The 13,693-nt window shown below is 46.7% G+C and overlaps 1 long non-coding RNA gene across 1 annotated transcript; it reads left to right on the top strand.

Moving 5' to 3' along the window:
- The first annotated feature begins 5 nt into the window (after positions 1-5).
- LOC135323413 (uncharacterized) lies at positions 6-12,756 on the top strand. The gene is made up of 2 exons (XR_010385015.1): positions 6-372; positions 12,504-12,756. It is a non-coding gene; the product is annotated as an uncharacterized LOC135323413 (long non-coding RNA).
- The last annotated feature ends 937 nt before the right edge of the window (positions 12,757-13,693 follow it).

Raw genomic sequence — 13,693 nt, forward strand, 5'->3', positions numbered from 1 at the left:
GGCAGCCGGAAGTACGCACGGCGCTGCCACGGGCTCCGCCCCCAAGCAGAAGGACCAATCATCGCTTTGGAATGTCGGCAAGCACTTCCGCGGGGCGGAGCCGGGGGAGGTGCTGGGGGAAGCGGCCTCAGCCCCGCGAGACATCCTGCAGCGTGCGCTCCCTCCTCCCCTCCCCGGCTCCGAACTTGGGCGTGGCGCGCCCCCGTTGCCTAGGCGACCCCCGTGCGCTCCTCCCACGACGCGCGGGTTTGCGAGGCCCCAGCGGATCTTGAATTCAAGTCTCGACGCGGTCCGTTGAGTCACAGAGTGACCTTGAAGCATCTTTCCTGCAGCGCCAGGACCCAGGCCTCAGTGCTCCAAGCTGGAGTATGGGTGAGGGGCTACATACCCCCCTTCCAAGATCCTGCCTCTGGCCAGATTTCCGCCCTTTTTTTCTTGAAACTTAGCTCTTCATGGTTCACCTGGCTGCTGGGGAAGGCCCACTTCTCTCTGAATGTACTGTCCTTGTCTGAAACTCAAGATTTCTGTTTGGGGTCTCCTATCCTGGGCACTGCAGGAATGAATGGGGTTGGGGGTCTTGGAATGATTTTCAGTATTTCCCAAACTAGCAAGGAAATCCTGCTCAGAGTGGACTCAATGGAGCACAGATTCCATGGTGCGTTAGTGTGTTGGATAATAGCAGATTTCTGGGCTCACTTCCAAAGGATTCGGGTACAGGAATCTATTTTTCACCAGCAACGCCAGCTAATTCTACACCTGTGGTCCTTGAAGCACGTATGAGAAGGGCTGGTCAGGTTGCCTTCCTGCAGGTTTACTTTAAGCCAGCCAGCTTTGGGCCTGGCACATTACATGGAGATTGTGAACTCCCTGGGGTCAGAGAACCTACAGGATGGAATCATCTGTGTTCACTGTTCCCATCTCAGCCTCCCCAGAGCAGCTGTGTTGAATTCGAGCTCAGCCCTTGAGTGCTTGTGGCGGGCACTGTGCCTGGCATTCCAAGTGCATTACTCATTTAATCTCTACAACAACCCTAAAATATAGGCACTTTTATCATTCTCATTTTGTAGATGAGGAAACTGAAGTGCAGAGAGGCAAAATTGATTGCCCAGAGTAGCTTTGCATATTGGTATCAAAGCCAGGATTCTAACCCAGTCTCCAGGGGAGTGCTCACTTTGAAGCCAAGCTGCCTGAATCCAAATTCCAGCTCTACTAAATGCTAGCTGTGCAGCCTTGGGCAAATTATGTAACCCCTCTCTGCCTCTGTTCCCTTCTTTGTAAAATGAAGATAATAAATAGGGTGGTGTGAAGATTGAAAGAGTATATATAATGCTTTTAGTATAGTGAGTGGATCAATAAATATGAGCCCTCATTACTATATACTTTCAAATAATAACAGGTAGGAAGTAAATTCTTATTGAACAAATGCAATTGGTTTGATAGACAATATCTTTAGAAACTGAGTATTCCATGGAGGGGGAAATTAACAAAAGATGCCCATTCAGGTGAAAAGTTTGGGAACCTTACACTTGGAAGCTGCCTAATTTAAGTCTTAGCTGTTTAAGTGACTCCAGGTTCGTATATTCTTCCTGCCCTTATTTCTTTGAGTGCAAGTTTCTCTGGAACTCACAGAACTGAGAGCTCCTTGGGGGAAACAGAGAACAGGGCTGGTTCATTCCTCTCCCCATGGGCTGAGCTAAGTAAGTAAATAAATCAGATGCCCATCTGGAGCCCAAGTGGCCCTCAGGCCTGCAGGGAGTGCCACCCAGTGACTGGAGCCGCCTTTGAGTGGGGCCAAAGCTATGCACAGGATCTTGGCGGAGGAGTGTAGGGGGTGGTACAGGAGGCTAGAGCAGGGTCCACGTGTGTTTAGTGGATGTATTAGTTACCTAGGGTGGCTGTAACAAATCAACACAAATTTGGTGGCTTAAAGAAACAGAAATTTATTTTTGAACAGTTCTGGAGGCCAGAAGTCTGAAATCAACATACTGACAGGGCCACACTCCTTCTGAAGTCTCTAGGGGAGAGTCCTTCCTTGCCTCTTCATTCCTCAGTTCGTGGCAGCATAAACCAGTCTCTGCCTCTGTCGTTATACAGTTTTCTTCTCTGTGTCATCCAAGATAAATTACACCTGCAAAGACCCTTTTTCTGAATAAGGTTATATTCCACGTACTGGGGGTTAGGACTTGGACATATATTTTTGAGGGCCCCCCCACTCAACCTCCTAAAGTAGCAGAGGGTAAGACTTTGTCAGAAATACTGGTCCTGAATGAAACCCCTAATTTCAGGTATCAGCTAATCACCATTATATCCATTCACACACCAGCAGGCAGAGAGCCCTTTTAATGTTTGGATCATGAAACTATTCTATGTAAAACTCTCCAATAGTTTCCATCCTTCTTAGAATGAAACCCAAATAAGTCCTAACCCTGGCCCACCTCCCCAACCCCTCTCCTTTTCTTGTTCCTTACCCTAGTCCACTCTTCTAATACATTGAATGAGTTTCTGCCTCAGGACCTTTGCACCAGCTATCCCTGATGCAGGGACACTCTTCCTGCAGATCTTCTCACCCTTCAAGTCTCAGGTCAAATGCCACCTCTGCAGAAGGTTTCTGACCATGGACTCTAAAATAGCCACCAGTCACTCCCTACCAGTGACCTTATTTTTTTGCATCACAGCACCCATCTCTAAAATCCTCCTCTTTATTTATTTATTGGCTTGCTTCCTTCTGCTGCCCCCAACTATAATGTTCCATGAGGGTAGGGACTTTGACTTCTTGTCTGTGTCCTGCTGATATTGGGTTGAGAGGAGGGATCTGAGGCACTGGAATCTTCTGTGGCTCTCTGAGGCTTGACTTTCATCTGTAAAGCTCTGCCAGTTCCCTGCCAAGGTCTGGCCCAGAACCAGCCAGGCCCTGGTATCCCCCAGAGATGTGATGGTGATGATTGGGAATCTTTCAGCGATGACTGGTTAGAAGATAAACAAATGACCATGTGTTATGATAGCTAAAACCATTTCCTGGCAGTCTTGCCTGAAGAATGGTCTCACGTGGTTTCTCAGGCCTTTCCTTCACAGATTTAACTAATGGAGGAAATCAATGACCCATTAAACTTTTAAAAATGTCCTAAAGAGTTGTCAATATAGAAGGATGGCTGTTTACCAAGCCTCCGATGGATCATCAACTCCTAACTTAGCAGTGTCAGCTAATTTCCTGGTAAAAAATCTGTCCTGGTCTTTTTTTCTGGGAGGTAGCACAGTGCTGAGAGCTTGGGATTCAGAGGGAGCCCAAACTAGTCTCTGACGAGATGTCACCTCCTTGGAGAGGCCCCTTCTGATGGCCCTAATAAACAGCTCCCCCAGTCTCTATCCCTTTTCCCTGTCGGCACGTACCAGGCATTTGGGGACGTATTTTCTCCCTACTGTTGGTTAACCACGTGGTATTATGCCACATGTTTATGTGTTATCATCCATCTCGACCACAAAACGTAAACTTCATCAAGACAAGTGACTAAGTCGATTTGGTTCAGTGCTGTCTTCCTGAGCTACAGGTCATTCCCAGTTTGGCCCACAAGTCCTTGGAAGGTTCCAGAAACCTAGATGACAGAGCTTCTTTCTACCTCATAGCATAGGACCTCGAGGGTCCTCAGGGTCATCCAGCTCCCTCTGTCTACCAGTGAGGACACAGCCAGGAGACGAAGAGGCCCTTCCCGCTGAGATGCTAACATAGTTTGGGTACCTTGACTGGTTGGCTGATTTGGGGTCACCCAAAGACATCCCTGAGATGGAATATCTAACCAGGGGCAAAACCCAGGCCTGCAGCACTGGAAACTGGATGCACAGAGCTTCAGCCTCCAGCCACAGAGAGTGCTAAGTGTGACTTCACATTTTATATATCCCAACAGTCCTGCAAGCCTGGTATAATCCCATTTTGCAGATGAGAAAATGGGGAAAGAGGTAAAATCAATGAACACCCAAATACAGAATGCTGATCTGGGCACAGCAGGTTAGAAGCTTCTAAATCCTGGGTCTGCCACTTACTGGTTTTCAGACCTTGGGCAAGTGGCTTAACCTCTTAGTGTCAGCCTGGATGCTTTCCAGTGAGAAAAACTCAACTGAAAGTAGCTTTCGCAAAATGGGGAATTCACTGGCTCATGAAACTGGGAAGTCCAAAGGTGGCTTGCTTCAGACACTGAGCATCCGAGGGCTCAAACAATAACATCATGACTCGTTCTCACTCCAGCTCTCTTCCTGTTGCCCCCTGTGTTAGCTTTAGTCTCAGACAGGCTTTCCTCCGGTAACTAGGATGGACCCAGCAGCTCCAGGCCCACATCCTGCCAGCTCAGCAACTCCGATGGAAAAAGTGCTTCTTTCCCACTGTGGGCCCAGCACAAGTCCTGGCCTTGAATCACATTGGTCCAATTGAGTCTCACATGTTATCCCTAAGCCAGTCTCTTTGTCCAAGGGAAGTACTGGCAAATGAAGAAACGAGGCCCAGAGAGATCAATTTCTTAACTAAAGTCACACAGCTATAAATATGGAAGTAGGATTTAGATAAAGGCAGTCTGGTTTCAGCATCTGTGTCATAATGCTACACAGTCTCTTCAAGAACTCTCATGAGCTCTAAACAAATAATAATTATAATGAAGACATGATAGTAGTGATAATAATCACCACTTACAACAAAACGGTGAAGCCACTACTGTTATTATCTCCCATTTGAACTGAAACACAGAAAGGTTTAGCAACTTGCCCGTGGTCACACAGCTAAGAAATCCTAGTGGAGCCAGGATTTGAACCCAGTTTAGCTCTAGGTGCTGCCTCCAGTTCTGAAATTCTATTAATACATGTGAGTTCTGCATTGTTTCAGAACTTAGAGGAAGGTCAGCAGCCCAGAAGCTCCTCATTCACATTGTTACTGAGCTCTTCCACATCCTGTGAAGACTCTCCCTGCCTCCCCCACTGCCCCTGAAAATATTTCAGACTTTACTCCAAGCCATTAAAAATAAAAACAGAAATAAATAAATCTAATATGGAGCTGCCTGTCCTAAAGGGTGACTGCCCAGCGTCGGGAGAAGCAGGCACTCAGGGGAACTAGAAGGAATCATGTGAGTTCTGAGAAAGGAGGGTCAGAGGCATGGGGGAAGGTTCGAGCAGGGAAGTTTGACCCAAGCATGGAAACTAGACCTGGACCCACACTTTCAGCAAAGGAGGAGTCTGGGAGGGTTTCCAGAGGCCACTGCAGCTTCTCCCACCCTCCAGTTTGGAGGGGTGGGGGCTGTGGGACACTTTGGTAGCGCACAATGATTCTGGGTGCAGATTCTGCCAACTGGCTGGCTTGGGCTTGTATGCCCCTGGACAGGTTCCTTACCCTCTCTGACGTCAGTTTTCTATCTTTTACATTAAGACGGGGATGTGATGGTTGAATGAGATGGTGTCTGAGCCTCGTCACTAGCTCAGGGCAAGGACTTAATAAATGTAGCTGTTGTTATTGCGATTGTACAGGTTGCTGAGGGGGAAAAGCAGGCTACCATCTGCCCCCAGATATTTTCATAGTATATGTTGCAACATCCTGTTTTACATCTCTGAGTTTTGCTGTGCTGGTGGAGGTGAGCAGGGCCAGCTTGGCTGGGTGTGTTTGTAATCTGAACAGCCACACAGGACCCTGGGCTCAGAAGGGCCCTGTGCTTGGTTTAATTTTCTGCTGCCACCGTCTTCAAATTCTTAATAATTTTTGAACAAGGGGCCCTGCATATTCATTTTGCATAGGGTCTTGCAAATTATATAGCCAATCCTGGAAATGAGACTAGATTTTCAAATTCTTGAAGTAGGTTAGAAGCAGTTTCTGTCTTTGAAAATGGAAATGGTTTCCCCGCTTTACTCTGGGAGGAACCACTGCTCTTGGGGGAAGTCTTAAAACAGTGACATTATTCAGATACAGATCCCCCATGTTGAGTTGTTTACTATTGTTTAGTAATAATAATTACAATTGCTACCTGTATTGGGTGTTAACTCTGGGCCAGGCTCTGTGCTAAGCTAGCACTTTACCTCCATTATCTCTCTACAGCTTCCCAACAACTCTCTGACAGGGCCTGTTATTAACCTCATTTCACAGGTGAGGAAACAGTGGCTATGTAACTTGTCCCCTGTCACAAAGCAGCATGGACATAATGTCTATGAGTTGAGTGGGGTCTGTAGCAGGATGGCCGCCTTTTAGAGAAAAAGAATTAACTTCTCAGCTTACACTTAGTTAGAAGTGTTCCTGAAGTACTTGGGGAAGGTGTGTGTCTTTTTAATCAAGTATTTGCTCCAATAGTTTTCATATTTGAAGATGAAAATGGTCTTCCATTTCAGACCTGACTGTGCAGAGAGAGCGGGGCTGGCCTGAACTTTTCCTCTCCTTGTGCTGGAAGGAGACCTATGGAGAAGACCCACATTGGGACTGACTGAAAGCAGAGGGATCCAGACTCAGGGGAATGTACTTACCTCTCACGGTGCCCTCATCAGGGCCATGGGGAACCACACAGTAGGTGGAGCTTTCCCCTGAAGGAACTGGATAGTCCCACTGCCCATGTCAGGGGTAGGCAAGGAAGAGTAGGGCTCTAAATTCTAGAGAGAAAGGATGAGGAAGTCTCCCTCCATGGGAGGTTGCTTACAGACTTCATTCTTATTGTTAAAAATAAACTTCTGCTCTGTTCAAGCCACCATTAGTGGGACTCTTAGTTATAGCCATTGAATCTATATTCTTATTAACCCAGCCATGTTTTGGGGGCTGTTAAGGAAGAGGGCAGTGTACCACCTCCAGATCAAGATGGTGTTGGGGACAGGAGCAGCATCCCGACACAGGCAGTTAAGAGAAGGCAAACAAGGGCAGTAGAAGTCCTGGGAGAGACAGCTCACTGTGGTTGCTAAGCAGCCAGAGGGATGGTCCATAGGACATGTGAATATCCCCCAGAGATTCTGAGTAATATCCTGCAGAAAGAACCTGATAAAAAAGTTTGGTCTTCTTCGAGTCATGGGTTCCTTGTGTTACTTATATATTAAAGGGGAAGCTGGAAATTTTGGGGACAGCTAGGGTTACAAATAGTGCCCAGAGAATGTTAATTCCCTTCTGAGGCAGATACTTTTGGTTGCCTATTTACCCATCATTCCTTTCCCCCTTTTTTCTTGGCTGACCGAGCCCACCCATTATAACAGAGGCTGAAAAACTGAGCTATACCTTTTCCAAGCCACCTCTGCAGTTAGACATGGACATATAACTCAAGCTCAGCAAATGGGATGCAAGGCAAAGTCTGCCCGGGAGCTTCTGGGAAAGGTTTCTCCCTTTTGGAAGAGAGACACGTGGGAGGAATTGTGCCTCTTCTTCCACAAACTGAGGCTCGGGGAGCACAGACATAGAGAGCACCTGAGTTGTTGGCAAAGTCATCGCGTCACTGAAATGTTCTGGGAACCACCTCAATCTGGACTTCTTTGTAAAGATCACAAACTTTTTTTTAATCATTGAAGCCACTTTGTGTTGGTCTTTTTGTTATTGCAGCCAAAAGCATGCTGATACACTGTCTGCCTTCCATCTCTACCTTCCTCCAGCCCTTTGGGTCTCAAGTTTAGCTTCATTCTTTCCACAAAGCACCAGTGGCTTTGGAAGTCAAGATCTTTCGGAAACCACCTGCGTCAGCTTGTCACCACTGTTCTTTTAAATAAGAATCTCCCTCATCAGTTTTTACTTCTGCATTTTAGGACCGAGATCTGTATCTGGGTGAGGCGAAAGCAGAACTTCTGCCTTTGTGCAAACCTCTACTTTGGCACAGATCGATCCTCTAGTATTGGTCTTATCAGTCCAGATGTGTGTCTCTCTCAGCTGACCGTGAGCTCCTCCCATGCATGGTCTGTGTAGTATTCATCTTGGTCTATCCCCAGGGTAGCTCAGGACCTGGGCAACAAGAGGTGCTCCCTGAATATTTGTTGAATGAATATATGAAAGAGTGAATCATCTAAACCCAATTCTATCACCTCCCTAAACATTTCCCTCCCCACTGCCCTCCAATACTATTCTGGGACAAGACAGTTCTTGCAGAGGTAGAGCCAGGAAGAAGTTAATCCACTTCTCAGTTCCAAAGCAGCTTCTAATTCTTTTCTCCTTAAACTACCTTTAATCCACCCACTGTCAGCCGCAGCTCTGGTTCAGCACTGAGCCGACTCTGACCCAGATCTTCCCCAAACAAAGGAAGAAGGAAGGAGGGACAGAAGGAAGGAAACTGTGTTTGAATTTAAATCATTTCAAGAAATGTGAAAGAACTAAAGAGAGAAGCGATTCAAGGTGAGCACTCCCTCACCTCAGTTGTAAATTGTAGCATTGCAGGTGGGAACTTTTTTTTTCTCAATTTTTGTCTAATCACAAAAGCAATACAGGTTTAATGAAGAAATCTTTAAAAGCACATACGAAAGAGAGAAAACTTACTGCTTTAGTCTCACCGCTTAAGACAGTGACTTACCGCTTTGGTATGTGTGTTTCCACATTTCTTTGGCTGTCTCTGTCTCCTCTCCATCTCCCTCTTCCCCTGTACGTCTTCCCCTCTTGTATCTCTCACTCTCTCTTTCCGGTCTGTCTCTCTCCCTCTCTTTATCAAACTTAAAGGTTTTCAAGTTCTTCACCCTCCAGAGGGGGTCATCCCCTCCTTTAATAAACAATCAGTGAGATCTAATTCCCATCTCATGATGCAGCAGGAAATCAAGTCCCTTCGCCTCCACAACACTTTCTGAGAAATCTGAATACCTTTTCCTTGAACTCTGGTTATCACTTGTCTCTTCTTGCTCTTAATGGTTACTTCAGTCTACTCCAGCCTCCCTTGATCTTCCCGTATCAGCTGGGAACGCTTTTGTCTCTAAGTAACACTTAAGCTGACCACACTTACGCAGATCAGAGAACAAGATGTCTGGGGACAGGTGTGCCCATCATGCTGATGGCCTGCACACATCCCCTCCACCCACGGCGTTCACACCTGCAGCTCTCTGGCTGAAAGCTTTCTCTGGCCACCAGAGCAGGCTCAGCTCCCCGCAGGGTCTGGTCAGAAAGCACATGTCTTCAGAAGCAGCCCTCAACCAATGACAAGTGGAGTTAGTGGATAAGAACCTCAGCTCCTTGCTCCGCAGGTCATGCAACTCAGAGGTCCCCAGCGGGACTGAGCCCCCTGGGCCCAGGCCCACGGTGGCAATCTGCTCCTGAGTGCCCTTCCCTTCCTGTTCCTGCCTCCTTCCCCTACTCCGGGACTGCTGTTCCCCGCCATCTCCTCTCAAATCACTTACTCGCATTCAAGTCCTTGCCTCAGCAGGTGGCTTCTGGAGGAATTCGGCCTAAGACAGCGGACTTTGGCTTTTCCTTCTGTCTAACTGTCTAAAAGGCTGCAAGGAGAAGTGTTGTCTTCGACCAACTGTGACTCCACAAACTTCTGGCATCTTTAAAAGATGATGCCATCCCAACTTCTAGTCCTCAAGATATTGAAAATGTTGAGTTTCCATCCTGGGATCCCCCCTATTACATATGCTTTGCCCCAGGCACTTTACATATACAATAAAATGATGAAAGGGCCCTCGGGGCCCTCTAAGTCACTCAGTCTAAATTCAAAGGTCATCTAGCAGCTGAGGACAGCCACCTCGCTTCAGGGCTCCCTGTGAAACCATTTCAGTGGAATGGCACCCCACTTCAACTCCTACCTGCCCCCCCCAAGCCCTTAGAGCCATGTCTTGCTCGAACTGGGTGATGGAATGGGGAAGGGTGCAGAATGATGAATCGAATTCTAGATTGAAGTTTTTTCAAGTAAATTTTTACTGAAATATAACACCCATGCAGAAAAAAATATATAAGTACACAGTTTAAAGAATTTCCACCAATGGAACACACTCATATAGACAGCATCCAGATCAACATACAGAACTCTACCGGCTTCCCCGGAGAACCGCCTTTGTGCCCTTACTAGTTACATGCCCTCTTCAAGGACTACCACCATCCTGACTCTGAACAGCCTGGATTAGTTATGCCTGGTTTTGAATTTTGCATAAATGGAATCACACAGTGGGTGCTCTTTTGTGTCTGCCTTCTCTGGTCGGCATTATGGCCAGGAGACTCCTCCACGCTGGGTCTAGCTGTGGCTCACTGGTTGAGACTGAGATTTTAATCTGAGGAATTTTGAGTTCTATTTTAAGAGCTGAAAGGAGACAGCTCTGGTAACCAAAAGAGCCTGACAAGTGGTGGGACTGGAAGAGGGAAGGTGGAGGAAGCCCACCCCTTAAGAGCTGCATGACTTTGGGCAAATTGCTGAACTTCTTGTTTCTCTGCGTCTATAACACGGGGTTCCTCCTTCATGAGGTCATTGTGAGGCCTCGGCGAACTATGTCTGCGAGGTGCTCAGAGCGGCGCCTGGCACGTGGGGAGGGCCGTGAGAGCTGGCTGCTGCCTCTACTATGAATACTCCTTCTACGCTAGTATTTTTAATGTCACCCAGAGGGAAATGGGAAGTTTCAACAGAGAGTATTTGGTAGTAGTAATTATAAAAATAAAACGATTTCATGGTTACACCTCAGCTAGTTGAGACATATCCCTAAACCGGTTAGGCGTGTGCCTCAGGCACAGCGCACACCAGCCCTGAGAAGTGAGTATGATCAGAAGCTCATCTGACGGATGAGGGAAAGGCAGCTCCCTTGGGGTCCCAGAGCAAGCTGGTGATGAAGCCAGGGCCTTTATGACCATTAAATCCTGCCTTTCTCTTTGCCCTTTTACCTACTTCTCATCTCCTAATAGATCTGGCAGTCCTCGGGGTGCACCGGGTAACTCCACTCATCTGCCCTGGGCATGACCCACCCTGTGTGGTACTGCCTTTAGAACTTACCGGAATGTTTTCTGTATTGATTTTCTCATCGACCTGTTCACATGAGGTTCAGTCTTTCTTGCACGCCTCATAAGCAGCACTTTGTGAAACAGCAGGTGAGTCAGCAAACAGGTTCTAAGGTAGCCCCATGGAAGTGGTATGGTGGCTGGAAATGTTGGTTTTTATGGGGCTGAAATTAGTCAGCTGAGGTAACAGAATTCCCCTCCTGCAAATCATGACATTGGTTCTGGCCAATAGGAACAGAAGGGAATTTGTGAGATGGATGCAAGGCACTGTATAGAAATGGAGAGAGAAAGTTCCAGAAGCAAGTTTGAAAAGGACTAGAATCAGCATGCCCTGGGGGATCTTGATTGCATTAGCCGGTAAGTGTCCTCTTCAGCCCTGACAATGTGGCACTTAGGACGCTATGGCTGCAAGTAACAGAGAAGGACAACTCAAATTGGCTTAAGCAGTAAGGGAGTTGGTAGGCAGGGCAACTCTAAAATTGACTCAGAGGTTCAAGGATGTATTTGAGAACCTGGTTCTCTCTCTCTTTCCTCTACCATCTACATAATGGCTTCCACTGAAAGCTGGGTCCTTCTGTGGATGCAAAGTGGTGGCCAGGAGTAATCAGGCTATAAAACTGTTAACATCCAGTAGGGAAGAAAGAGTAGCTTTTCCTGGCTCTCTCTTAAGAGTACGGAAGTGTTGCTGCCAGAAGTGTTGTTGCCAGAAGTCCCCAGGAAATCTCTCCTGGTTTCTCATTGGCTCAACTGGCTTGGGTCTGTTCACCCCAAACCCATCATCAGCAAGAGGTACAGGGGGTGATTTTGGCCCCCAGAGGATATTTGGCAATGCTGGGAGACATCTGAGGGTATCATGACTAGAGGGGTGTTAGTGGCGTCTCATGGGTAGAAATCAGAGATGCAGCTAAATATCCTACAATGCCCAGGACAATGCCTCCCTCCTTCACATACTACAGAAAATTATCTATTCTGGAACATCAACAGTACAAAGGCTGAAAAAACCCTGGTTTAGCCTAATAAGGCTCTCCCTGCACCTGGGATGTAATAGTCTGTGAGGAATCTCATACAGTGTCCACTGTAAACTTCTTTTCAGAATTTGTTTGTCACTGTTGAGGATTCAAATTTCAGAGAGGGTTTGTTTGGCTTGGCCCAGGTCACTTGGCCACTTATAGGCTAATAGAGTGTGAGGCACTGTGGTTGACCAGAGTTCCCCCACAGAAAGCTTGGGATCCTGGCCCAGGAAGTGGGAAGGGATGTTAAACAAGCAGAAAAAAACAAAAAAGCTCACCTCATCTTCTCTAAGAAACTTAAGCTCTTGATGCTGCTGGAGGGGACAAGTTTCATGCCTTAACTGAAAACCCACAAAACTTTGATGTGCTTCCGCAATGATACTCCCCTCAAAGAAGAAGAGGGAGACAAGCCAGAATGAAGCTGGGGAGGAGGAAAGCATGTAACATCCCAGGACGATATGTGGGAGGAGTTGGCAGAGAAAGAGTCAGGTGCATGTTAACTTGATTTCAAAGATGGCTGTCAAACATTCTTTCCCCTGAGATATGGAGTCTACTCTCCCACCCCCTGGGATCTAGACTGGCCTTGACCTTGTATCTGTTTTGACCAACAGAACATGGTGAAAGTGATGCTGGGCCAGTTCTGGGCCTCCTGACCTGTGTAGCCCTGAGCCACCATGGAATAAATCCAGGCCACTCCAGTGGAAGGACCCTGAGACGTCCAGCCCAAGTCAAGATAACATCAACCCCAGCAGCCATCTGCTTGCCACGGCCTGAGAGAACCCACGTGAGAACCACTCAGCCAAGTCCAGTCAACCCACAGAACTGTGAATGAGAATAATAAACTGTTGTTTTTAAGCCACTAAATTTAGGGGTGATCTGTCATGCATCAGTTGATAGCCAGAACAATATATAAAAATAATATACATGTATAATTAAGATATTTCGATTTTCAGATTCGCTAAGATTTTCATTAAAATATTTTTATTATAAAGGTAATATAAAAGTGCTACCAAAAAACAGAGAAAAGCAACACCACTCCTAGTTACACCAATTTAACCCTAATCACCACTGTTAGCATTCTGGTGTGTATTCTCCCAGTCTTCTTTCCTATGGAAGCTTTTCATACAGCAGTTTGAGAACATCTTTTTTCCCCCTTTACCAATATGTCACTATCAGTATTCTACATTACTATAGAGATTTTGTAACCAGCAAACTATACAGATAACACCATTAACAGCCATTTACAGTAGACAGAATAATGAGCCCCCCAAAGAGGTCCATGCCCTAATCCCCTAAACCTGTGAATGTGTTACTTTATGTGGCAAAAGGGACTCTGCAGGGCTTATTAGGCGAAGGATTTTGAGATGAGGAGAATATCCTGGATTACTCTGGTGGCCCTAGTGTAACCACAAGGGTGCTTATAAAAGGGAGGATCAAAGTCAGAGAGGATGATGTGAGTACGGAAGAAGGGTCCAAGAGAGTGATCAGAAGATGCCATGCTGTTTGCTTTGAAGATGGAGGATGTGCCACAAGCCAAGGAATTCGGCAGGCCCCTAGAAGCTGGAAAAGGCAAGGAAATAGATACCCCGCTGGAGCCTCTAAGAAGGAACACAGCTCTGCCAACACCTGGTTTTTAGCTCCATACAATCCATTTTCGATTTCTGACCTTAGAACTAGAAGACAATAACTTTGTGTTGCTTTAAGCCACTAAGTTTGTGATAATTTGTTACAGCAGCCATAGGAAACTAATACATCACCTTACTTAACACGCAGTGTCTTATTTTGTTCTCACAGCAACCCT

Source organism: Camelus dromedarius, chromosome 18 (genome assembly GCF_036321535.1).
Source record: "Camelus dromedarius isolate mCamDro1 chromosome 18, mCamDro1.pat, whole genome shotgun sequence".
Classification (NCBI taxonomy): Eukaryota; Metazoa; Chordata; class Mammalia; order Artiodactyla; family Camelidae; genus Camelus; species Camelus dromedarius.